The sequence below is a fragment of the Pleurodeles waltl genome, chromosome 2_2, assembly GCF_031143425.1.
Source record: "Pleurodeles waltl isolate 20211129_DDA chromosome 2_2, aPleWal1.hap1.20221129, whole genome shotgun sequence".
Taxonomy (NCBI): domain Eukaryota; kingdom Metazoa; phylum Chordata; class Amphibia; order Caudata; family Salamandridae; genus Pleurodeles; species Pleurodeles waltl.
In genome coordinates, this window is record NC_090439.1 from 322,028,144 (window position 1) to 322,055,654 (window position 27,511).

Consider the following 27,511-nt stretch of genomic DNA (forward strand, 5'->3'; position numbering starts at 1 on the left):
CATACTGTTCACATTGCATTACACCTCCTCCCACCCCAAGCCATTCATGTCCCTCTTACGTTAGCCTCCTTATTGTCCTCTTCCTTAGGCTAGAGGTGTTTTCTTTTCCAGGGTGGGCTCTCGAGAAGGGTAAATAATACTCGAGTCGAAGCCTCCAGAACAACACTCTAGATGCAGACTTCCAAGCTAAACACAATGATACAGAGGTTTGTACTTTGCTCAGTTGCAACATCCTCTTTTTCCTGCAAAATCTTGACATTCCTCTACTTCTCCCTGTGACCTTGATTTGCGATGATAGTATAGGAGGATTCTAAGATGCTCAAGGACAGGAGAAGCTTGTGCTTTTGATGTCTACGCGATAAATGTTCTGTGTGTGAAGCTTGAACTGTTACTGACTGCCATACACGTTTTGTGTTTGCGAAGGAATCATGCACTGCTATTGGAATGTTGTCCCCAGTACTTAACTTGAGCCGGTGGTTGCTGGTGTTGTTCACTGACACTGCTCTTTCAGTACCTTTTCGATGTGTAAAAGAAGCTTGCACTCCAGCTGTCCATGTGGTATTTTGTCTGTGTCTTTTTGATGTTTGAGAAAGCCTTTTTTCACTGTACAAACGGCGACACTAATGGTTTTATCTGTGCTTGTTTGAATATCTATTTTTGAACTGTGTACTTGATGATTTACTTTACGAATTCCTAAATACCCATAAGCCAATAATATTTGCAAAGGAAATTATTGGTTTCCAAGCCTTTATGGACGGTGCTAACAACGTCGAGTTTTTTATTTTATTTTCATCTGTGGCCAATTCAGGCAGTCTTTCAAAGAGACGATTATTTCAGTTAGAGTTTATATTATGTTGCTCATTTCTGTCATATTAGTTTTGCGCAAGGCATATAACAGCTTTTGCTGTTGCCGAGGACATCTTGACTTCCACTGATTGTACAACCAGTAGCTTTCTTACCTGATATATTAGAATAACAGAATCAACATTAAAAGCTATAGAAAATGTAAAAAGAAAATCTCTTGTATACTCACTAGGTTTGATTACTCATTGAATTGAATTGGAGGAAATTTCCAAAATTTATATATCCCTTCAACAAATGTAGGGCATTGGGAGATATGTTGCGCTTATCATAACATGACTACTGCATCATTTTCCACAGAGAAAGGGGAAAGTAGAGAGGGTCAAAGGGTCCATTAAGGCCCAGATTTATACTTTTTGCTGCAAAACTGCACAAACGCAGTTTTGTGGCAAAAAGTATAGCGCTGGCTTGTGCCATTCCACAGCACCAGCCAGGCACCATATTAAAGCAATGGTGCAAGCCGGCACCTAACTTGAGCTGGCATCTTTAAAAAAGGCGCTAGCCGAATGGCGGTAGGGAAGAAGGGGGTGTGCGTCAAAAAATAACGCTAACCTGGTTAGAGGCAAAAAAATGCCTCTAACAGACTAGCGCCATTTCCTGGCGCACAACCACCAAAAACAAGACTCCTGTCCTAGGAAAGACAGGAGTCATGCCAACTACCCCAATGGACAGCACAGGGGGCATGGCCAGTGCTCCCTGTGCATGCAGGGGGCCCCAAGTTATGGCCCCCAATGGCACTTTAAAAAAATAAAACCATACTCACTCTACTTACCTGGGAAAGGGTCTCCCATCCTCTGGTGTCCCTCTGGTGTGGGTGGGAGTGTTCCAGGGGCTTGCAGAGGGCACCTCTGGACCCATTCCATGGTGTTTAACCATGGAAATTAGTCCACAGGTCCCCTAATGCCCAGTCTGACCCAGGCGTTAAATAATGGTGCAAAGCAAGCTTTGCACCATTATTTAGCCCCTCCTCCCACCCATGCGTCATTTTAACACAGCAGACAAATATGGGGCTAGCACCATTTTTTAGATGGAATGTCCAACTTGCATCTCATTGTCGCAAGGTTGGTGCACACATCCAAAAAATGGTGTAAACGCCTATGTGTTGATGTTAGACGTGTCTAACGTCAAAATATAAATATGGAGTTAGGTTTGCTCCGCATCTGCGTAAAACAAAATGACACAAGTTCGGCTCATAAAGGGTAAAAATATGCCCCCAAATTCTACTGCTTGAATTTTAGTTGATACAGCATCATCAGATTATTAGTGGCAGCACTCAGATGGCAAGGGCTTTCACAGTAGTTCTAATATGCGCAAGTCTTATACAAATGGACTAAGAAAGCGAATAAGTTCACAACAAACGTCTCAGACCTTGCTAGATGCATGTGCCATGGAGTCTCTTCAAAATTAAGCTATTTGTGTTTTTCAAGCAGGAGAAAGAGTCATCCTATAAAAAGCACAGTGCCAACGGGGACCTCGATGAATTCCTTCGTGAGCGGAGGGATACCGGTAACACAAAGGGCTGGGTCTCATGCCACCCTGCAAGCAGGTTGCTATTGTCTATAGAAGTAAATACAATTCTCCGTGGGGTGTTTTGTGATGTGTTACAAGGGATGGTCAGTGGCTTATCTTCCACTGGTATAATAAAACGTCTAGACAGCAATTAACAATAATTTCCCAAAAGAATGCAATTGTGTCCTCAGGAAAGTTCTACTGATTTGCAGAGGCCTATTGAGAAATGGGTTGTCATTGATCAGACTGCAAACGTGTTCTGTTTTCCTGCTTTTGCTTCCAACGGTTGGCAGCGGCCACTGTTGTTTTCAAGCCTCATTTGACTGTAAAGTGTGTTTTCTTTTCTTAGCTCCTGCTCTCTCACAAACACATTCTTAAAAAATGCATATGTAAGGAATGCTGTGGTCGGAGAAATTATACCAGGGAGAGGTTATCAACGAATAACATGCATTTTTGTTGGTTCATAAGGTCAAAGAGCAATAGTAACGCCTTTACTGTTTCAAACCATTCCTATTATATCAATCGATTCACTTTTTCTTTAATTTCCTGTTTCGAATTCTTTATCCAGTGCGAACCATACAGGCACGTATAACACAAATCATGAAATAAAGATCATGGGGCATATTTAAAATTTTTGGTGCAGGGCAGCGCAGCAAGCCTTCTTGCTGTGCTGCTCTGCGTCAAAAGAAAAGGGCAGTAAAGCGCTGTACGATACAGCACATTCCTGTCCACCTCCACAGGGCTGGCACACAATTGTCTGCCATGCGCCAAAGCAGGCACCGTTGCACCATGATGTAAAAGTGTCTGCATCATGGGTATGATTGTTTTTGTGCAGGAAAGGACACCTTCCTGCACAAAAACAAACAATGGATCTGATTTCCTCTTACTGAATGCAGGACACATATGAAGAGGTAAATACAAGGAGAAATAATGTTATAATCTTCTTGTTGCACTTCCGTAGGCTTTGGACACATTCCCAGGTTTACAGCATGTTGTAAATCTGAGAATATGTCAAATTGCATGGGTGTTAAGTGGGAACACCCACCATATTGCCCATGGCATGCTTCCCTGTCGCAGGGTGAGGCAATGGTGAGAGATGCAGTGCGTTACCTCACTCCATATCTGCAAGGCCATAAAAAGCCAAGCAAGGTGATTTCACGTAGCCTTGTAGATATGGCTCTGCAGAGTGCGCTACAGGAGCATCAAAACATTGGTGCTCCGGTGGTGCACGGGGTTTGTAAATAAGCCCCCATGTTGCCTAAAACATCAGGAAGCAGAAATGAGGACGAACAATAGTTGTTAAAGTTAAAATCTGTTTATTTGGTAAGGAGAATCAAACCACGCTCATTAGTAACTGAGAGATAAAATGTAACATCTAACCCCTAAACGTTTTGCTTTAAACAAAGTATGCCAATCCTTAACCCACACAAACATGACACTGACACCAGACATAATAGAGGTCCTTCCTGTGATCTATTAGAGGGCAAAGAAAATCCATCTCTCTTCAAGGGAGGTGTGTGGTCGTTTTCTAATTCCTTGAGTACGTAGTGCATTTGGACATTGCTTGACTTTATCAGCCATGTACAGTGGAAATCAGCCACAAGTAAATCTACCCCATGAAGGGATGGGATCTTGGGCAAAAAACCATTGAAGGTTTAGAAAATGACAGCTATGGGCCAAACCACAGTAGCCCCAAGGGCTTTTTTAAAAGAACCAAGAAATGCATCCACCCCTGCACTTGGCTTAGAATCACAATGAAAGAGACACACCCCAAAGCCAGAAGGCAGGGGAAGAGGCACTTTTAAAGGGGAAAGCTGTACCCCAAGAACTCAGATGCTTAGAGTTGTCTTCCATACTAGTAGCAATGCACCTGCAAAATACCCACAACCCTTCCTCCAAACAGCATTATATACCTTTAAATGAGTCTCATCTCATAGCAAACCTATGCCATTACTCATTAGTTGGGGAGGGGTGGGCTTTGGATGCAAAACCACTTTTACCTAAGAAAAATGAAAAGATAAAACTACTTCTGTGGAGAATCTACAGTGAGATCAAATCCACATTTAAAAATTAACATGAGAGGGTACAAATGCTGCTGTTAGAAAGTGTCACGGTAAGAAAGATTGATCAAACAAGGTATAAAGGTCCATGAAGGAAACAATACCTACTAACAACTGATAGTAGGTCTTTCATAAGCAGAAGTCCACTAGGAATGTTTCCTTGACACCAACTTTCCTATGTTCACAAGCATACAACTCAGAAGAAATGAAAGGGATTTGAATTCAAGGAAAGACTTGGGGGCATAGTTACAAGCCCCATAGTGCCACCTGAGCATCACATTTTGTGACGGTCCGGTGGCGCTGTGCACTACGCATATTGACATGGTGGTACTAAGCCACTTTTTGTGGCTTAACGCCACCTTGTAAATATGCCCCCCAATGCAGTTTTCCTGGGCAGAGGGGCGTGGAATCGGTGTTGCTGTGGACATTCCACCACAAAACCCATTGCTTTTGACGCTGCCCCAGATTTACAGATTTCTGTAAATCTGTGGCAGCGCCAAAAACTAACACCACCTCAGGGGTGATGTTAGCATTGCGCAACAAGGAGAAATGCTTTTATTGCTCTTCTTTTTTGTTTTTATATGTGTGCTAGAAGAAGCAAAACCGCCATGAATGATTGTTTATGTACAGAAAGGTGTCTCTTCCCGCACATAAAAAATCATTAAATAATGATGATTTGGTACTTCTATGTGTGCTGCATTGCGCAGCACACATATAAATGCCAATTCACCATTTTAGATTGTTTAGGTGCAGGAAAGGACACCTTACTGCACATAAACAATCCTTCCCTTCAACACAGACACCCTTGCACTATGGTGCAAGGATGCCTGCATTGGCAGCTAAATGTAGCGCTATCGCTAGGTGGAACACAGGGGTGTGCCATATTTCTGTAAATACGCTGCATCCCTGCATTTTAGAACTGAAACAGTGTGGCAGTGACAATATTGGCGCAGACACCACGCTGCAGCAGTTCATTGTAAATATGCCCCTTGAAGTCAAATGAATCAGAGCATGTGAAACTCAGGAAAAACGTATTTGCTTGATCCTGATAAAGGTAGAAAGCACTTGAAAAAAAAATGGTGTAATTAGAGAACACATATAGTATTCAAATTATCTCAGCTGGCACTTGAATGGTGAAGAATAGGAAAATTGGAGGGCAGATGCCATATGTTTGTTATGCTGTTATGTAATTCCTGTGAACTGAACATTATTTCTCAGATGCTAAATTTGAACTACGTAATAAATTCATGGTAACATTCAAGTAAAAATTACAGTAATGGAATCTTAAGTCTGATGAAAGATAACAATTGGAAAAGCCTTCATTATAAGTTCAGTTGAGGACTTTCAAAATTACCCATGTTAGAATAATTTCAAAAGGGTGGGAATCTCAGAAGGAGCAGACTTAATTAGAGTCTGGTTTGATCAAGAATTACATACTGCAGAAAAACATGATTGTACTCTCTCAGGAGCCAAAGTGCATAAAGCTCCAGGGACGATCCCTACAGATAGTGCAAGACCAAGAAATGTGATTATTATCTTTTAGATTTTTCCTGTAAAGGAAAAATATCCTTGCAAAAGCACTGGAAAGGAGATTTAGGATAATACTAGATGATTTCTCTTTCAAGTTGTGACCTGACATTGTCATATAAAAGCTAAATATGTGGAGAATTCAATCAATTAATGCTGGGAGTTTGACTTATCAAGTCTTAGGTGAAAGTCAGTCACAACTCTAATTCACAGTTTTGGGAACAGCAAACTGAAACTATTCAAATATGTTTAAGATAGCACATATTTTCTTGGTGGAATTCACAAATAAAGATATTTTGAGCAAAGAATTTTACAATAAACCCATGTCGTATTTTTTGATGTAAAGGGAATTGACATTTGAAAGGGCAGGTATGATATTACATTTATATTGTGATTTGTTTCCTCTTTGTTTCACGGTTTGGTTTGTGGTTGTGCTTTATCATTATTCGGGGGCATATTGATGAATTAGTGTTTCAAAAAGATGAGCACTTGCAATTGAAGTGATAAAAATACTTATCTTACCCCAAACACTTCCTGTTTTCCTGCAAAAAAAAGGTGCTGTCATAGACTGATTTGCCTGCATGGTGTAGTGATTTTGATTCTTTCATTTGATTCTTTGCAGCTGCCACACTTACTATCACTGTCCAGAATACTCCTGCTTCTAATTTCGCCATCAAATCCGTCGCTCCTGCTTGCGCAACCACCTCCTTCATCTCTTTATCTGCAAATCTGTCCCACAGTCTCACCAAATCTACCATTTGGCAGAGTCAAGGTGACTGTTGAAAAAGGTGACTGTCTACATGCAAGTTGTCTCCTCTTCTGGCAGCTGAAGTCTGTTGTCAACAAAAGTAAAGATTCAGTTCTGGTAAATCTTATGTTGCTTTTCTGGATAAATGCTTAAGCATTGGACATTTTTGTGTCAATAAAATCTGGCTTTCTTTTGCTATTGACAACCCCAGACACTAGCTAAAATATAGAAATCATTTGTTTCAGTAGAAACATGCATTACAAACCTCCAACATTGTGGCTTCGTGGAAATGAAGGCCACAACTTCATAATAATAGTCAGTTACTACTCTTTTTTAGGTTTAGCGTTAGCCAAGACCTTTTGAGGAATACATATATATGTGCAGCACACTTATTTAAAGTGGTTTTCAGTCACATTTCTTAGCCCATTGGACTGTTGGTGTATGATTCACCTTATGATTCCTCCCACTACTGCAAACAGCATGAGGTAAGGGGGTCAGCCCACTTCACCCACTGGATGACTTGAATTTGAGTGACTGCATTTTGCTCTTTCACAAGGAACACATCTGCACACAAGCTAGTTCCCTTTAAATGTTTTTGTTTTAAATTTGTTACTTTGATGTTGCAATTGTGTTTAGAGTGTAATGTGACAGCAGGGCGCTTTATACCAAATGTCAGCACAGACCACCTTCCATGCTTTATCAGTTCCTGTCTCGTGCCAATGCTGTTGTAAATTTCTTTTGGGAAAATCCTATGTTTATCTGACTTTCTCAATGAACAAATAACACTCTAAAATAAATTTCACAGCTTAACAGATTGCATCTGTTTGAAAATGTTCAGTATTAAGTTATCCAAAGCTTCAATATTATACATTTGAATAAATAAGCAGACAAGTTATGAGAACATGTTTGTTCCGGACTCATTTTCAGTGTTTTTTTAATAACTTTGCCCTGAAAGAAAAGTAGCCTTTATCATGTTTAATTTTCAGCATTTTAAACAATGTGTTATTCCTGCTTTCCTTTCTTCTTTCTTTCTGTCCTTCTTTTGTTTGTTTCTTTCCTTCTTTCTTGCTTTCTTGTATTCATTTTCACTTTTTTCATTTTCTTTTATTCCTGCTTTCTGGTTTTCTTTCTTTCCTTTTGTCTTTTATTCTTGACTTTTTTTTTCTGTCATCCTGTCAATCATTTTTCCTTCTTTCTTGCTTTCCTTTATATTTCATTCCTTCTTTTTTCATTTTTTATTTCTTTTCTTTCCTTTTGTTTTGTTTTTCTTTCCTTTCTTCTTTGAATCTCTGATTCCTTCTTTCTGTCTTTCCTTCTTTCTTTCATTCTTAGTTCGTGTTTTCCTGTTTTCTTCTATTCCTTCTTTCCTTGTTTAATTCTCTTATTCATTCTTCCTTGCTTTTCTTTTTCTTTCTTTCATTTTTCTTTTTCCATTGTTAGCCTTCTTTCCCTTTTTCTTCCATTCTTTCTTCCTAGCTTCCCCTTTTCTTTCATTCCTTCTATCTCACTTTCCTTTTCTTTCATTCCTTGTTTCCTTTTTCATTCATTCTTCCCCTTTTCTTCCATTCTTTCATTCCTACTTTTCCAATTTTCTGTCATTCCTTTTTTCTTTTTCCTTTTTATTTCATTTAGTCTTTCCTATTTCTTGCTTTCTTTTTTCTATCATTCCTTTTTTCATCTCTCTTGGTTTCTGGTTTTCCTTTTTAATTTCATTCTTTCATTATTTCATTCTTGCTTTCTTACCTTCTTTCTTGCTTTCATTCATTCTTTCCATCTTTCTTGCTATCATTCCTTCTTTCTTGCTTCTTTCTTTCTTTCTTTCTTTCCTCCTTGTCATCTTTCTTTCTTTCTCCTTCTTTCTTTCCTCCTTGTTGTCTTTCTTTTTTTCTCAAAGGCAAGAGGCTGGCAGGAAATGGAATAACGACTGGCTTTTTTAGGTCTGTGTTAGTCAAGCCCTTTTGATTTTACTAAAATTGTGTGTATGATATAGTCACATAAAGGGATTTTCAGCCACACTTCATCCATTTGTCTGTGGTTGAGTCAGTAACATTTTTCTCCAACCCACTCGAGCATGCACCAATGGGCAATGCGTCACCCCACTCCAGCCACTGGCTGACCTCACTATGAGTTAAGCAATACAAAAGGACGATGGGCGGAGTGCTGAAACTTTTCAAACACTCACCCCCAGTCACAGAGCTTGATTTAATCCATCACTCTTTTTCTGGTCCAGGGAGGATCTGGCCTGGCAGTTCATGTTGGACTATTCACATGGGGAACAGGTTCAAGATTGATTTGCATATGGCTGGGTCCCAACTGGAATGGCATGGCAAGCAAAAAAAAACGATTGATTATACCGTGGTCTGTGACTGGGGGTAAATGTTTGATTTGTTTCACATTCAGTCCATCATTTGTTTTTTTTCACTATGAATTAAGGCATGTGCCATTTCACATGGATCACATCCACACACATAGTAGTTCCCTCAGTGCCAGGAAGTACTACACTAATGTGTGCTTTTTTTTAACCCAAAAGGATTTTAGCCTTGGGCCATTGATTTTTTTTTAGATTGTCAAACATTCAGCAGCTTTCCACACAGTAAAGGTTTGCAAAAGCCATGACAAAAAAAACAAATTGCAAAAATGTTGGCAGACGACTGCAGACTGTTAGGTTTGCCAATGCTTGTCTATTTTAAAAACACTTAGAATTCCAACCATTCTCCAGGAAAAAACAATGAGAGTCATCTACATATCATCATCTGTTTCAGTGTGCTTTTTCAATTGCATGTCTGAATATTGTATGCAGAAATATAATTTGACATAAATATAGTGTGCCAAATATCGTTCACATGCATTTTGTCCCATTAGTGCAGATTTTCAATTAACTCCAATGGGACGATATTTTTGCAGACAATATTTAGGACAGAATGTTTATTTCTAATGACATTCTGACAACAATATTCTGGTACCATATCTTTTTTTTTATCAACTCATTTGCACTTTATATTACTGCCTTGACATATAATAATAAATCTATGTAGCACTTGCTGCCACAGAGTTGTCACTTAGTAGTACAGAAAATAAGAGAGATTACCCTTCTATTTCAGGGCCAGAGACTTCAGAATATGCTTCTCTTTCTTTACTGCAAAAAAACACAACAGCCACTCATATAATGGTAAAACACAAAACTTAATTTGCCATGAATAGCCCCATGACAGCATTACTCCATTCTCCAGTCAGTGCCTTGGTAAGCTTACAAGACCTTGAATTCCCCATTGTCCTTCCTCTTTCTTTGTGCCTCAGCAGTTATAAGATAAGTGGTCTTTGATGTCATACTTTTTTCATATTGGAGAAACTTTAATGTTCTATAGAAGATATTTTTTTAAAATTGTACATGACATTGTATGCGAATGCGACGTATCATGAGCATGCGTTTCACTGATTCGTTTCCCTGTTGTCTATCGCAATGGTATATGGGGTATGAGTATGCTTTTAGAATGTTTTAGTTATCTCAATAGGTTAAACCCAGACCACCTTTGGCAGGTGACCTGGGTTTCAATTTGGATCCAGGTGTGGAGTGAGAGGGAGGCATTAGAAGACTCTTTCGCAATCTATTTCAGTGTGTGCATTCCTCTTTTTATCAATCGTGTGCAAGGCACTCGCAACATTTCTACAGATCGGATTTGGAGCTCAGCACTTGCCTCAATAACTCCTCTTATGTCCTTCTGGGGATGCAATAAACTAGAAAGAACTCTGTTCTGTGGGTTTGCAGGCTGCTCACTCCACAGTTACCAGGCAGAGTTTATATTTAGTACTTAGTACTCCTCTACCCTTTCTTGGATGATCTCCCCTGGTGTCTCACTCTCCTATTAGAATTTTTCTGGTATTAAACAGTGAAAGCCTTGTGTCTTCCTATCATGTCAGGTTATTTCCAAGGGTAGTATGAGGGCTATGACGTCTATGAGGATGCAAATGATTACCACCTGGATGAGCAGTTGGTGGAAACTGTTGACAGCTCTGTTTAACCCCTTCTGTGCCCAGGACGTAATGGTTACGTCCTGAGGCACAGTGCTGCACAGAAACCTCTAGGCGCCAGGGCAATTTTTTTTTTTGTGTTTTTCTTATTTTTTGTTTATTTCTTATTTTTTTTAGAGATGGGGAGCGACCCATCAGGCAAGGGTCGCTCCCCTGGGGGGCAAATTGTATTTAGACCATTTCTGCCACCCTTGGGGGCAGATTGGTCGATTTTAGGTCAATCTGCCCCCCAAGGGGCAGAAACCACTAGGCACCGGGGATTTGTTTTTTGGCGCCAATGTCATGCAGGGGTGCGACACCGTAGGCAAGGGTCGCTCCTGGGGGGGTTGGGGATGCAAATTTATTTTAGGCCATTTCTGCCCCCCCCTGGGGGCAGATCGGCCTATTATTAGGCCGATCTGCCACCAGGGGGGGTAGAAACCTTTAGGCGCCAGGGCAAATTTTTTTTTTGTGTTTTTTTTTTTTGTTTGTTTGTTTTTTTAGAGATTGGGAGCGACCCATCAGGCAAGGGTCGCTGCCCTGGGGGGCAAATTGTATTTAGACCATTTCTGCCCCCCTTGGGGGCAGATTGGTCGATTTTAGATCAATCTGCCCCCAAGGGGGCAGAAACCACTAGGCACCGGGGATTTGTTTTTTGGCGCCAATGTCACGCAGGGGGAGCGACCCCGTAGGCAAGGGTCGCTCCCGGGGGGCGGGTGGGGGTTGGGGATGCAAATTTATTTTATGCCATTTCTGCCCCCCCCTGGGGGCAGATCGGCCTATTATTTGGCCAATCTGCCACCAGGGGGGGTAGAAACCTTTAGGCGCCAGGGCAAATTTTTTTTTTGGTGTTTTTTTTTTTTTTTTTTTTTTTTTTTTAGAGATGGGGAGCGACCCATCAGACAAGGGTCGCTCCCCTGGAGGGCAAATTGTATTTAGACCATTTCTGTCCCCCTTGGGGGCAGATTGGTCGATTTTAGGTCAATCTGCCCCCAAGGGGGCAGAAACCACTAGGCACCGGGGATTTGTTTTTTGGCGCCAATGTCACGCAGGGGGAGCAACACCGTAGGCAAGGGTCGCTCCGGGTGGGTTGGGGGGGAAATTTATTTTAGGCCATTTCTGCCCTCCCTGAGCCTATTATAAGGCCGATCTGCCCCCAGAGGGGGGCAGAAACCTCTAGGCGCCAGGGCAAAAACAAATGTGTGTGTTTTTTTTTTTGTTTGTTTGTTTTTTTAGAGATGGGGAGCGACCCATCAGGCAAGGGTCGCTCCCCTGGGGGGCAAATTGTATTTAGACCATTTCAGCCCCCCTTGGGGGCAGATTGGTCGATTTTAGGTCAATCTGCCCCCAAGGGGGCAGAAACCACTAGGCACTGGGCATTTGTTTTTTGGCGCCAATGTCACGCAGGGGGAGCGACACCGTAGGCAAGGGTCGCGGTGGGGGGGGGGGGGTTAGGTTGGGTGGCAAATTTATTTTAGGCCATTTCTGCCCCCCCCTGTGGGCAGATCGGCCTATTATTAGGCCGATCTGCCACCAGGGGGGGTAGAAACCTTTAGGCGCCAGGGCAAATTTTTTTTTTGTGTTTTTTTTTTTTTGTTTGGTTTTTTTTTTTTAGATTGGGTGCGACCCATCAGGCAAGGGTCGCTCCCCTGGGGGGCAAATTGTATTTAGACCATTTCTGCCACCCTTGGGGGCAGATTGGTCAATTTTAGATCAATCTGCCCCCAAGGGGGCAGAAACCAATAGGCACCAGGGATTTGTTTTTTGGCGTCAATGTCACGCAAGGGGAGCGACCCCTTAGGCAAGGGTCGCTCCCTGGGGGGGGGGGGGGGGGGGGGGAATTATTTTAGGCCATTTCTGCCCCCCTGGGGGGTAGATCAGCCTATTTTGATTAGGCTGATCTGCCCCCAAGGGGGGCAGAAACCCCTAGGCACCAGGGATTTTTTTTGTTTTTGTTTTACAGATGGGGAGCGACCCCTTGGACAAGGGTCGCTCCCCTGGAGGGGCAAATTGTATTTAGGCCATTTCTGCCCACTTTGGGGGCAGATCGGCCGATTTTAGGTCAATCTGCCCCCAAGGGGGGCAGAAACCACTAGGCACCAGGGATCTTTTTTTTGCGCCGTCACGCAAGGGGAGCGACCTTGTAGGCAAGGGTCGCTCCCCAGAGGGGTGTGGGGGGCAAATTTATTTTAGGCCATCTCTGCCCCCCCTGGGGGCAGATCGGCCTATTGGTATTAGGCCGATCTGCCCCCAGGGGGGGCAGAAACCACTAGGCACCGGGGGTTTGTTTTTTGGCACCAATGTCACGCAGGGGGAGCGACCCCGTAGGCAAGGGTCGCTCCTGGGGGGGAGCTGCGGGTTGGGGAGGCAAATTTATTTTAGGCCATTTCTGCCCCCCCTGAGCCTATTATTAGGCCGATCTGCCCCCGGGGGGGGGCAGAAACCTCTAGGCGCCAGGGCACTTTTTGTTTTTTGAGGTTTTTTTTTTGTTTGTTTGTTTTTTTAGAGATGGGGAGCGACCCATCAGGCAAGGGTCGCTCCCCTGGGGGGCAAATTGTATTTAGACCATTTCTGCCCCCCTTGGGGGCAGATTGGTCGATTTTAGGTCAATCTGCCCCCAAGGGGGCAGAAACCACTAGGCACCGGGGATTTGTTTGTCGGCACCAATGTCACGCAGGGGGAGCGACACCGTAGGCAAGGGTCGCTCCGGGGGGGGGAGGGGGTTGGGGGGGGGGGGGGAAATTTATTTTAGGCCATTTCTGCCCCCCCTGAGCCTATTATTAGGCCGATCTGCCCCCGGGGGGGGCAGAAACCTCTAGGCGCCAGGGCACTTTTTGTTTTTTGCGGTTTTTTTTTTGTTTGTTTGTTTTTTTAGAGATGGGGAGCGACCCATCAGGCAAGGGTCGCTCCCCTGGGGGGCAAATTGTATTTAGACCATTTCTGTCCCCCTTGGGGGCAGATTGGTCGATTTTAGGTCAATCTGCCCCCAAGGGGGCAGAAACCACTAAGCACTGGGGGATTTGTTTTTTGGCGCCAATGTCACGCAGGGGGAGCAACCCCGTAGGCAAGGGTCGCTCCCGGGCAAGGGGGGGTTTGGGGGGGGGTCAAATTTATTTTAGGGCATTTCTGCCCCCCCCCCCCCCCCTGGGGCCGGCTGAGATAGAGGCCAAAATCCACAGGTAGGCACTTTGCAAAAAACACCTCTGTATTCTGTGAAAAAATATGTTGTGTCCACGTTATGTTTTGGGCCATTTCCTTTCGTGGGCGCTAGGCCTACCCACACAAGTGAGGTACCATTTTTATAGAGAGACTTAGGGGAACGCTGGGTGGAAGGAAATTCGTGGCTCCTCTCAGATCCCAGAACTTTCTGTCACCGAAATGAGAGGAAAAAGTGTTTTTTGGCCAAATTTTGATGTTTGCAAAGGATTCTGGGTAACATAACCTGGTCAGAGCCCCGCAAATCACCACATCTTGGATTCCCTAGGGTTTCTAGTTTTCAGAAATGCGCTGGTTTGCTAGGTTTCCCCAGGTGCCGGCTGAGCTAGAGGCCAAAATCCACAGGTAGGCACTGTTTTCTATGAAAAAATGTGATGTGTCCACGTTGTGTTTTGGGCAATTTCCTGTCGCGAGCGCTAGGCCTACCCACACAAGTGAGGTATCATTTTTATCGGGAGACTTGGGGGAACGTTTGGTGGAAGGAAATTTGTGGCTCCTCTCAGATTCCAGAACTTTCTGCCACAGAAATGTGAGGAACATGTCTTTTTTTAGCCAAATTTTGAGGTTTGCAAAGGATTCTGGGTAACAGAACCTGGTCCGAGCCACACAAGTCACCCCATCTTGGATTCCCCTAGGTCTCTAGTTTTCAGAAATGCACAGGTTTGGTAGGTTTCCCTTGGTGCCGGCTGAGCTAGAGGCCAAAATCTACAGGTAGGCACTTTGCAAAAAACACCTCTGTTTTCTTTAAAAAATTTGGATGTGACCACGTTGCGCTTTGGGGCGTTTCCTGTCGCGGGCGCTTGGCCTACCCAAACAAGTGAGGTATCATTATTATCGGGAGACTTGGGGGAACGCTGGGTGGAAGGAAATTTGTGGCTCCTCTCAGATTCCAGAACTTTCTGCCACAGAAATGTGAGGAACATGTGTTTTTTTAGCTAAATTTTGAGGTTTGCAAAGGATCCTGGGTAACAGAACCTGGTCCGAGCCACACAAGTCACCCCATCTTGGATTCCCCTAGGTCTCTAGTTTTCAGAAATGCACAGGTTTGGTAGGTTTCCCTAGGTGCCGGCTGAGCTAGAGGCCGAAATCTACAGGTAGGCACTTTGCAAAAAACACCTCTGTTTTCTTTAAAAAATTTGGATGTGTCCACGTTGCGCTTTGGGGCGTTTCCTGTCGCGGGCGCTAGGCCTACCCACACAAGTGAGGTATCATTTTTATCGGGAGACTTGGGGGAACGCTGGGTGGAAGGAAATTTGTGGCTCCTCTCAGATTCCAGAACTTTCTGCCACAGAAATGTGAGGAACATGTGTTTTTTTAGCCAAATTTTGAGGTTTGCATAGGATTCTGGGTAACAGAACCTAGTCCGAGCTACACAAGTCACCCCATCTTGGATTCCCCTAGGTCTCTAGTTTTCAGAAATGCACAGGTTTGGTAGGTTTCCCTAGGTGCCGGCTGAGCTAGAGGCCAAAATCTACAGGTAGGCACTTTGCTAAAAACAGCTCTGTTTTCTGTGATGTGTCCACGTTGCGCTTTGGGGCGTTTCCTGTCGCGGGCGCTAGGCCTACCCACACAAGTGAGGGATCATTTTTATCGGGAGACTTGGGGGATCATAGAATAGTAAAACAAGTGTTATTGCCACTTGTCTTTCTTTACATTTTTCCCTTCCAAATGTAAGACAGTGTGTAAAAAAGACGTCTATTTGAGAAATGCCCTGTAATTCACATGCTACTATGGGCACCCCGGAATTCAGAGATGTGCAAATAACCACTGCTTCTCAACACCTTATCTTGGGCCTATTTTGGAAATACAAAGGTTTTCTTGATAGCTATTTTTTAATCTTTATATTTCAGCAAATGAATTGCTGTATACCCGGCATAGAATGAAAACCCACTGCAGGGTGCAGGTCATTTATTGGCTCTGGGTACCTAGAGTTCTTGATGAACCTACAAGCCCTATATATCCCCGCAACCAGAAGAGTCCAGCAGACGTAACGGTATATTGCTTTCGAAAATCTGACATTGCAGGAAAAAGTTACAGAGTAAAACGTAGAGAAAAATTGATGTTTTTTTCACCTCAATTTCAATATTTTTCTTTTTCAGTTGTTATTTTCTGTAGGAAACCCTTGTAGGATCTACACAAATTACCCCTTGCTGAATTCAGAATTTTGTCTAATTTTCAGAAATGTTGCGGTTTCTGGGATCCAGTGTTGGTTTCATGCCCATTTCTGTCACTGACTGGAAGGAGGCTGAAAGCACAAAAAATCGTAAAAATGGGGTATGTCCCAGTAAAATGCCAAAATTGTGTTGAAAAATTGGGTTTTCTGATTCAAGTCTGCCTGTTCCTGAAAGCTGGGAAGCTGGTGATTTTAGCACCGCAAACCCTTTGTTGATGCCCTTTTCAGGGAAAAAACCACAAGCCTTCTTCTGCAGCCCCTTTTTCCCATTTTTTTAAAATAAACGAAATTGTCACTGTATTTTGGCTAATTTCTTGGCCTCCTTCTGGGGAACCCACAAATTCTGGGTACCTCTAGAATCCCTAGGATGTTGGAAAAAAAGGACGCAAATTTGGCGTGGGTAGCTTATGTGAACAAAAAGTTATGAGGGCCTAAGCGCGAACTGCTCCAAATAGCCAAAAAAAGGCTCGGCACAGGAGGGGGAAAAGGCCTGGCAGCGAAGGGGTTAAGAGTCAGTGAATAATGTCTTAGCTGTTGTACTGTGACCTTTCTGATGATCCTTGAAGTGATATGCACTCCTTGATCTGGGTGGAGACATTCCTAGTCCCAGTACTCCATCCAATTTGTCTGCTTCCAATACTACAGAGTCATCATAGCCACACAAGAAGGCCCTGGATAAGATGACTAAAGACGCTCATGCTGGACCATGGCTATGGTAACTTTGAACCGCAGGGGATGTCTAGCACCTGAGTGCCTCATGATACTACATGTTTTCTCTGTCATCCAATTCAGACGTGACAAGTGATTAATCACCTCTTCCAGTGCTGAAGCATAAATGCAAGACTTGCTTCCTGCACCCTCAGACTTCCCAGGACAGACTCTTGGATTTAGATCCTGAGGAGATCGTTTACCCGAGGTCAACTGAATAGTGCCCCTCCTTTGCATATGTTCAGTCCACACTGTGCAAATTTTTCTAGAAGAAGGTCAGGGCAAAATTGTGCATGGGATGCCCTCGCCCTTCCTCTCCTGGGAAGGTGGCAGACATGCCAGAAATAGTTCAGAACATGGCAGTCTTCATAAAAAAGTTCTTCAAAGATCCTAAGAAGGGCTTTGACCAAGATCCTTGATTTGGCAGTCCAGGCTAAGGAGCTGGATCTCCTATGGAACAGGATACCCTTATGGGTTAGACTCAAAGGGCTATATGTTTGTTAGGTAATGCCTACTGCACAATCTCCTCAGAGCGGAGAGTGTGCTCCATCCTAATGTGCATTGATCCCAAACTAGCCAAATTGGCTCCTTTGGAAGCCAGCCCTTTGGCAACTGGATGAAACTTTGGAGATAGTTTTGTTGACCTAGATAAATTTGTAGCAACTTTCTCAACCCTACACAAGGCACATTCTTCATTTATGAAAGTCTTTCACATGGGCCTTTTTAACATCATAGGACGCTAAAGAGGCTGAGCATCAGGCCGAGGATATGGCCAAGCCTCCTGTCAAGATTCACACCCCAGAGGCTGTGGGGATGGAATAACGTCCAAACTGAAGGATCTTCTACCCTTCCATACCCAGACAGGCTTGAGGCTGTTTCCACAGAGCTAACTGTCGAAGTGGAGCAACCGGCAAGGCATACTCTTTCTCAGATACCCATTATTCCTCCTTCAATGGTTATTCTGGGGGCAGGATACACCATTTTCTTTTCAACTGGTGCTGGATTACAGCTGACCAAGGGGTCTTCTGGCTCAAATGTTATGGAATGCCAACTTAGAAATTGCTTTCCCCTTCCCTGTCCTTTTCCCAAGAAGAGACATGCTTTGTCAGTGCGGAACTTCTAGAGCTCTTGTGTAAAGAGGCAAGCGTATTGGCACACCCTTACCCCAAGTGTTTTGACAGCACGATTGAGATTGAGAAATGAGGTGGTTGCAGATTGGTTCTAAATCTCAAACATTTCAATGCTTGAGTCATCTACCCCCGTTTCAAGATGTAACGCATTCAACTTTTGTGAGAGCTTCTGCAGAAGCAGGTCAGACTCAACCTGTAAGATGCTGATCTGACGGTATCCATTTTTCCACTCCGTAGATGGTTTCTCCAGTTCTAGTGAAATCAGCAGTGGTACAAATTTGTCGCCCTTCCTTTTGGGCTTTCTTTGACCCTTTGGTGTTTCACCAAATTAATGAGACCAGTCATTGAATCACTCAGGCACAGGGGGCTAAGGGTAATTTACCTAGATCATTGGTTCTCAACCTGTGGTCTGGGACCCTAGGCTCCACAAGCCTCCTCAGGGGATGCGCCACAGCTTAGAGCATATAATAATATTAACAGATCAGGTCCCCTGCATTCAGTAATGACTCAGTGGGGGGTCCCTCAATTCCAGTTATGATTCAGTGGGGGTCCCTGGGTTCCAGTAATAATAAAGTAGGGGTTCACAGAAGTCAAAAGGCTGGGAACCACTGACCTAGAAGATCTGATCATAATGGCCCAAGAGTGGGAACAGGTCCTTATCCATGTAAACTGGGTGATTCACTTGTTACACAACCTGGGGTTCATCATCAATGTCCCAAAGTCAAGTCTAATTACCTCTCACTGTCTCGGATGTCTGAGTTTCCAGACAGATTTAATTCAGGCCTTGTGGAAATTTCGAGTTAAAAAAATTCAGTCAGTCAAGAAAAAGCTGAGGCTAGCTCTCTTGTCTTCCACAGTTTCTTTGAGAGTCCTTGCCAGGATTGTGAGAGAATTAGCATCATCCATTCAAACAATCTTTTGAGGTTCCGTTCATTATCAAGGCCTTCGACGCCTGAAGATTCTCCATCTTCGGGAGAGTTTAACATACACAGAGCAGATCTTCCTATCAGAGAAAGCCAGGGCAGAGATGACTTGGTGGCTAGACCACTTGGAATCTTGCAACTGCAGAGCCATTTTCGGTAGCTTTCCAGATGTCAATATGGAGTCAGACACCAGCAGATGGGGCTGAGGATCGAGATGTGGCCCTCTTTCTACAGGGGCCATTGGTCTCCGGAGGAGTTGCAACTGCATATCAACTGCCTGGAACTTTTGGCGAGGTTGTTTGAGATAAAGAAGTTATCTCCTCACAAGACTCAATGCTGTATCCTCCTGTGGATGAACAACATCTCTGCAGTGAGGTAGGACAACAAGCTGGAGGATACCTGGCCCGACTCCTAGTGGAGGTTGGCAAAGATTTTTGGCACCTTTGTCTCCAACATGAGATTTCAGTAACAGCAGATTACATCCTGGGGAAGATTAACGTGGTTGCAGATTGGAATTCCCGCTTCCTAAGAGACTTGAGCAGCTGGATGTTACATCCCAGGGTTTTCCAGTGTCTCAATCAACAGTGAACCCTGTGTGTGACAGATCTTTTAGCCTCCTGAGTAAACGCCCAGCTACTGATCTTTTTCAGCTGGAGACTGGATCCCCTAGCGATGAGCTCGGATATTTTCCCCCAGTCTTGGTTGGGGACTCTTCCCTTTGCCTTTGTCCTTTGATCATCATTCAGAGAGTCATTTCTCAGATGTGATGCAAGCCAGTGGAGTTGGTTACAGTGACCCCCTTTTGGAGAGCTCAGCCCTGGTTCCCTCTGTTGCTGGAAATGTCAGGGCAGAATTCAGTTCAGATTCCACCTTCCAGTACATTCTCACCAAACCCTTCGAGTTACCTCATCCAATGATCGTCAGCTTGTGTTGATGACCTGGAGAGTTTTGGGAGACACTGGCAAATACTGGGTCTTTCAGAGCGAACTTCCTTTTATCGCAAACAATCTTAGGGTCCCAGCACCCACAAAAAATATGCTTCAGCATAGAAATTTTGGGTTTGTAGGTGCAAAGAACGAGGTTTATACCCCATGGGTGCAGATTTGCATCTGGCCATTAATTCCTATCACAGTTGGCTTATCAAGGACCGGCTTATCAATCAGTGAACAATCTTCATTCCACTATTTCTATGAGTCATCATCCTCTGGAAGGCAAACCAGTAGGGGAACACCATTTGGCGTGTAAGTTCCTAAGGGGTACCCATTTGATTCAACCTCCCAAACCATAGGTATCGGTTTTATGGGTTGAAGGGAAAGCTTTCATATTCTTGAGTTCCTGTCTGGCTGATGAAGATCTTTCCAGGAAACAGTTGTCAGTGAAGCTTACAATGCTTTTATGACTAATTTAATGCAGATGGATCTCATGCCACCTTAAAAAGATCAAATTTGTTGAGGCTGTTCAAACATTTCCCGAATTTGTCTAATGTAACCTCAGGAGACTTTCAAGGAATTGAATTTAAAACCTTGGTCACCTGCAAGAGTGGAAGAGAATCCACAATAATCACGTTCAAATCGCCCTCAATAATGGCTGAAAGTTTGAACAATAGGCTGACTTTTGAAGATTGGGGGATAGAGCTCACAAAACCAGTAGTCCTGAAGTATCCACACCAGCGGAGGGCCTCAGGAGACCAGCCAAGGCCGCAGGAACACTCATTCAGTATTCTTAAAGGAGCTTGAAACTCCCACTTAACCTGTTTTAAAATAAGTTGGAAATATCATGCTCCTACTCCAAATGTAAAGGGCCAGCAAGGGGAATAGCTCTAGAGACGATCAACAGATCTAAACAAATAAATGACTGGAGCTGCTACATCGTCGAGCAATAAATCACTCCTAGCCTAAACAGCATTCAACGGCAGATAAACATCAAGAAGAACCCAGCCATAATCCTGAATCATGGAATGTGGCGGGGTTACCAAAACTACTTGAATCGCCAGATGCCATGGCACTCATCCAGTCGGCAAATCTCCTTTGCTTCCAGGAAACATGGCCAGTGGACCCCATCACAATCCTGGGATTTCACAGACTGAACAAGGCTGTCACAAGATTGAAAAATGTTGGCAGACCCTCAGGCGGTCTCTCAATTTATGCATCCTTGGGCATGGATCTGAACAGTAAACCCCTCAAAAGTCACAATGAAATGATCCCATTGGCTATAGTGGAAAGCATGTGCTTCAATGGCCAGCTCCTGAATACCCTACTGATTAATGTATACTTCAATAGTCCTGGTGTGGATCATACAGTTCAGCTGCATGAATTCTGCAACTCTTTTGAATCTGTGCTCTGTGTGAATACACCTACTAAAGTCATCGTATGTGGGGACTTCCAACAGCGTCACCTGGGTGCTGATCAACCATACCTGGGGGGTGTGAGCCACACTGTTGGGAAAACAGGGGCACGTCGAGCTATGGCGGTATCTTAAGAACAAAACAAGCCCACATGGCCAGAATCAATGTCATCACTGAAATGAAAACCAGTGGACCCTGCAAAAACTTCCTTCAACATGGAACTGGATGCTTCAAGTACTTGTCAGGAGATCCAAAATCCAGGGATTGTGATCACAAAGAATATTGTCTCAAAAATCCCAAAGAAGACCAGAGAGAATGGAGCACCGGGACCAAATGGTATACCTGATAAGGCCTTTAAAGGTGACACAGATCTGTGGTCTGTCATTTAAACATTGCTCTATCAATCCTGCCCAGTGATCATGCATTTACCGGAGAGCTGGCGCCCTATGTACAAGAAGGTTGACAGGAGCGATCCAATCAATTATTGCCTTATTTCCCTGTTGGATATCAAAGCAAAGGCTCACGTATCAATTCTACTGAAAGATCTGGAACACTTCTCTGAAATAAACAACATAATACCACTCAGTCAAACATGATTTAGAGCTAACTCCTTCACAATGGACAACATAGTGGCTCTATTTTACCTAATACACTGGGAAACCTGCAAGAAACAACTTGCGCTCTCCGTCTTTTTGTGGATTACACATCTGCCTTCGACCTGGTTGACAGGAACAGTCTATGGAGAAAACACAGAGATTGGTCACCATATCTCCATACACCTCTTCTTGGGTCAGGGTTATGTTAACCCCAACAGCGGTTAGCAGGAAAATCCAGAACGTTAATGGCCTCAATCAAGGCTGCATGTTAGCCCCCATGATATTTAACCTCTACACAGTAGACAAGGTTGCCGCTCTGAAACAAGTGAACTTATTACCATCCAAAATCGGAAGCACCAAGGTCCCACTACTACAATATGCTGAGAACATTGTCCTTCTGGGCCACACCAGACTTGGCCTGCAGAGGGCCCTCAATTCTTTACATAAGTTCAATCAGGTTAATAAAATGGTGGCCAATTGTTCCAAGACCAAAGTATTAGTCTTTGGCAGTGAACTTAGCTAAAAAAATAACCCTCACTTGGAGCTTGCGCTCACAAAGAATTGAAACAGCTGATAGTTACAACTACCTAGCTGTTTGGGTTTCACCTAAAGAAGGACCCAATAAGCATGCTACACAAACTACAACGAAGACAGAAGCAATTATAATAGGAATGTGCAAATGAAATAACGCCCTGGAAAGCCCTCCACCATCCAAATAATGTGAGCATTAGCATCAACTCTCCTGTCGACAGTCAGGTATGGCCATGAAGCCTATTTGAGACAACCAGTCAACACCATGGAGAAGTATCAACTTAAAACATTCAAACAGGTTTTCAGACTACCTACATCCCTTCGGAGTTGCCTAATAAGCCTGGGATTCGGCCTGAAAGACAGACATGGACAAGCATTGCATCCTTCATAGATTACCAATATAGGACCAAAAAGGCCCCACCCTACACCTTGAAAGCCGTTCTCCAGAGCATCTTTGCCCAAGCAGGGAACCCCTGATCACTTTATCTTTGGAGGTCTATTGCCACCCTTCAAATCGACCAGTCGGTATTGGACAGTCTGCAGCTCTTGTGGGCTGCCATTAAAGCAATGTTGAAAAAACAAACAAAACCACTGTCCAAAATACGTGATATGAATTAACTTTGTAAATTCAAACTATTGGCAGCAGTGGGACAATAGTAAGCCAACGCTCCACTGTATTGCCTCAGACCATAACCCAACTTCAGATGTGCCCTACTGAAAGCGTGCCTGAAACAAATAATGTTTGCAAGGCTAATGGGTCTACAAACACAAGAAGTAAACCCTAAGTGGCAGTGTCATTAAACCTTCCAACTGTAGACTTTGTGCCTACAAGTATGAATCCTGTAATCACCCATTATGGGGGTCATTCTGACCCCAGGGTCGGCGGGAGCACCGCCGACAGACCAGCGGTGCCCCGCAGGGCATTCTGACCGCGGCGGCTCGGCCGCGGTCAGATGCGGGAAACCGGCGGTCTCCCGCCGGTTTCCCGCTGCCCTGCAGAATCCTCCATGGCGGCGGAGCGCGCTCCGCCGCCATGGGGATTCCGACACCCCCTACCGCCATCCTGTTCCTGGCGGGAGGATGGCGGTAGGGGGTGCCGTGGGGCCCCTGGGGGGCCCTGCAGTGCCCATGCCAATGGCATGGGCACTGCAGGGGCCCCCGTAAGAGGGCCCCACAAAGTATTTCAGTGTTTGCTTTGCAGACACTGAAATAGGCGACGGGTGCCACTGCACCCGTCGCACCTTCCCACTACGCCGGCTCAATTCTGAGCCGGCGTCCTCGTGGGAAGGTTGATTTGCCCTGGGCTGGCGGGCGGCCTTTTGGCGGCCGCCCGCCAGCCCAGGGCAAATCCCAAAATACCCTCAGCGGTCTTTCGACCGCGGAGCGGTATTTTGGTGGGGGAACTTTGGCGGGCGGCCTCCGCCGCCCGCCGAAGTTAGAATCACCCCCTATGTTGCTTCCTGGCACTCTGGTGCTTTTGCCGTACATTAGTAAAGTCACTTTTTCTTGCACTTTTTCTTTCTTAAGAACTTGCCATTAAGCCACAAGGCTGGTGTTCAGCCATGCAGAGCTGAGGGCAGATATGCCAGCCAAACGAAACAATGCTTAAAGCAGTCGCTGAAGGGGGGTCACACTGCCCAGGAACACGAGCAGATGACAATAGCGCTGATGGCCCCCATCTGCAACCAGGGAGTCAACCCCAGTCTGCCAGCCCATAAGAACTTTCTATACTGAGGACTGCCGTCACTGGACCACCTCAGCTTCTACCCGCCTGGGATAACACACTTTATTGCTTATTTTGCACTCCTTCCTTTCGGTTTCCTTTACCAAAAACTCATTTTCCTCAGTGTCATTTTCCCAGGTCTTCCATTTTAATCCTCTCCTAAAGTTCTTTAGCAATGATATTTTAATCGTAGATGAATCATGGTATTGTTAGTTTTACATACAAAGTGTTTTAATATTGGTTTAATACCCTTTAAGTTACTAAAATTGTAAAAATGTTAATTTATAATACAATGCAGTATCTGACTATGATACAGAAGTATAGATTTATTATCTCTAGCTTCACATCTACATATCTTTGAGATATATGTGCTGTGTAGGTACATATATGTGGAGCTAGGTATAGAAAATCTTGAATTATTTACCTGTCGATTTTTTTTTCCGATATTTAGTACCCCCAATATTCTGACTTGGATATTTAGTGTACACCAGTAAAAGAAGTTACTACCATGTTTTACAACCCCTCATGGTAAGCTGTGGTAGAAGCAGGCTGAAGCCCACCAACAGCTAGTGTTTGGCTGAAGGACTGTATGGAAGTGTTTCCCTGCTATTTTTGTATGATGCCAGCCATCACCACAGAACTAGAGTGCCTGTGATATTTTTGTAATACTGATTCTAAGGACCTACAATGTAGGAGAAAGAAGATGGACTTAGCTTTGTTTAAATAATTAAGATATTTCTCCTTGTTGCACCTCCCCTGGGAAGGTGTAGCATTTTGATGCAATCCCAGGTTTCCCAGTGTTGGTAAATCTAGGAATGTGCCACAATCCATGGGTGGGTGCATGGGACCACCCATACTCCCTCATGGAACGCCTAACTCTGGCTTTCTAACGCAACAGAGAGATTTGGGTGGTGCTGTGTTACTCTAGATTTATCAAGGCATGCAGGGCCATGCAAGGTGGCCTTGTTTGGCATGATAAACGTGACTTAGTAGTTGTATTGCCTTTTCACCCCCTTGTGTGGCACCAGGGCGAAACAACGTTTTGTTAATAGATCCCTCAATTTATCACACTATTCCAGTGAACATAACAAACTTCATATTATTATACTAGTTAGGCACATCAGTTACTCTAAAAATTAAGAAGCTAACTCTTATTGGTAGCGGTAGGTTTTCAAGTGCTTGTGTCTTGATGAGAAGGTTGGTTCCTGGCAGAGATGAGGTGGCAGAACATTCAAAAGGGAGGAGACTTGTTTGTATAGAGATGTTCCCCAAATAGTTTCACTTTTAGAGTTGTTGTTGAAAGATGCTATAGAATGCTGCGAGATACAGACTTTAAATCGAGACTGGTGCTGTGCTGTACAAGGCCTTGAGAACCTAGAAACAGGTTAGTGGTAGTGACAAGATGAGTTGCACTGCTTTGCTCCTTTACAACGTGGTATCATTAAAGAATATCTAATTTAAATACAGAAAATTAGTGGTAAATAATCAGAATCTAGTTCCTTTGTACACTTTAGTTGTTTTAGGTAACCAACATGTATCTCAACATTTGAATTAAGGAGTACCTGAATCTCCATCTGTGGTTACAAGTGCCTTTCAAAAACAAAATTGCCTGTGTTAACCTAGGAAAACATCTTCAGTCAGAAACTGCTCTGGCACATGGAGCAGCAAAACTCACCTCTTGTCCTTTATGGATTTGTCAATGTAGTTTGGGGTCTACAAAGAATTGCAGATGCCATGAAGGAAACGAAAGGTTGACATAGTCAGAATTCCAATTAAGCTAACCGAGAAGGTACATTTCCCTTGAGTATTTTACACCTGACCCACAGCCATGCAGTCCTGACTGCTTCCAATTCAAAGCATAAGGCATTACAACTTTCATAAGGCTATTTAAAGTGGGTTGCAGCTGGGGATGAGTTTTGCACCATTCATATCATGGTGCAAACTCAGGTACAAGATGCATTGCGGACAGAGAAACCAGCATTAGTGTAAAACATTTACTGCCTTCTTCCCAGGCATCGCACAATGGAAGTGTTCAGCTGCATGACCTTCTCATAACAGGAGAATATGTCGTCTTCAGCTTGTCCCAGGCACAGTTGTGGAAACTCACTGTTCACTCTTTACCGAACACATTTTGACAATCTGTTCTTACAGAAACCACATTTGTTACATTTAATTACTTCCAATTGCTGCAGGTCAACCTCTAAAACTAGAGAAAGAGAGAGACACAGTCCAGGATTCAAATTTGAGTATGAGTTGTTTAAACTGAGGCTTACATTAAAAGTGGCTATTTTAACATGAACACACTTTAACTATGGTAACCTATAGCATTAAAATCAATGTGTGCATATTCAGCACATAATGTGCTGAATAGTTTATATAGAGCAACCTGAAAAGTAGTGACAGAGTGTCACCGCTTGTGATTCGGCTAGTTCACAAGAAATCTTGGTGATTTCTAGGTTCACTTTTCACCTTGATGAGGTTCCATTAATATAAGGTTTGGTTCCAATGAATTTAGTTTAAAAACACAGAATTTTGTGTTCCCTCACTTAATATGAGAGGGGTCCTGGGTAGGTTTCAAATTTGAGAACTCTACCCTTCTCAGAGTGGCTGGAAGCAACCTCTCTAAGATTCAGTCAGCAGCCCACAGCCAACTTGTCACACGAGAAAATGTTCTGGACAGCCTTAATGTTCTGTGATGTCATCACAAACTCCTGCAGACCATGGCTGGTCTTAAAATCAGTGAAAACACACACACCACTCATCCAGACATACACAGAAATATGAAATCTGATTCAAATGCACAGTCAACCTTAAACAAAAATCATGCCCAGAACAACTGCAGTTCAATCACTTCCTCAGGAAAACGGGCTGTAAATCTTCTGTTTATTGTGATGTTTCTATGATATTTTTGTCCACTTTTGATCCTGGTCGTCTAGGACATCTTTATTAGTACTCTGTAAGGAATGCCAAATGCAGGCTCACCTTCTGAAATCCCCCTAAATTATTCTATAATCCAGTGTCCATCAATTTACATTTTCCCTGCTGAAGAACTCTTTTGATTTAAATTGACCAAAGACCACAATCAGTAGTGGACTTGCCTTGTATGCCATCGGGCATTTTTCATGTGGGCTTGAGCCACTGAAGGCCTGTTTTGGAACCCTGAGCCACTACTGCTGGTGCCTCCGTCACATTCTCCAGCTCCCCGACGTTAACTGTAGCAGCACAGAGAGATTTTTGAGAGAGAGATGGGATGGAAAACATAGGTAGAGAGAAAGCGAACGCGATCAGAGAGGGAGGCGAGAAAGAGAGAATGGGTGGAAATAGACACAGCAAGAGAGAAAGCAAGCGGGGCTAGTTTGAAAATGTTTGCGGGGCACCTTTTTGTCCCCCACTACGGGCTTGACTACAATATGACACTATTTCCGAGAAATGATGCGCAACGATATCCATACGA

General features: G+C 43.8%; 1 long non-coding RNA gene across 1 annotated transcript in view; it reads right to left on the reverse strand.

The window, feature by feature from the left end:
- LOC138282364 (uncharacterized) overlaps positions 1-21,929 on the reverse strand; it is a 170,721-nt gene extending 148,792 nt beyond the window's left edge. Inside the window, exon 1 of the long non-coding RNA XR_011200935.1 lies at positions 21,852-21,929. This is a non-coding gene — a long non-coding RNA (uncharacterized lncRNA). The remainder of the gene's footprint in view (positions 1-21,851) is intronic.
- Between the last annotated feature and the right edge of the window lie 5,582 nt (positions 21,930-27,511).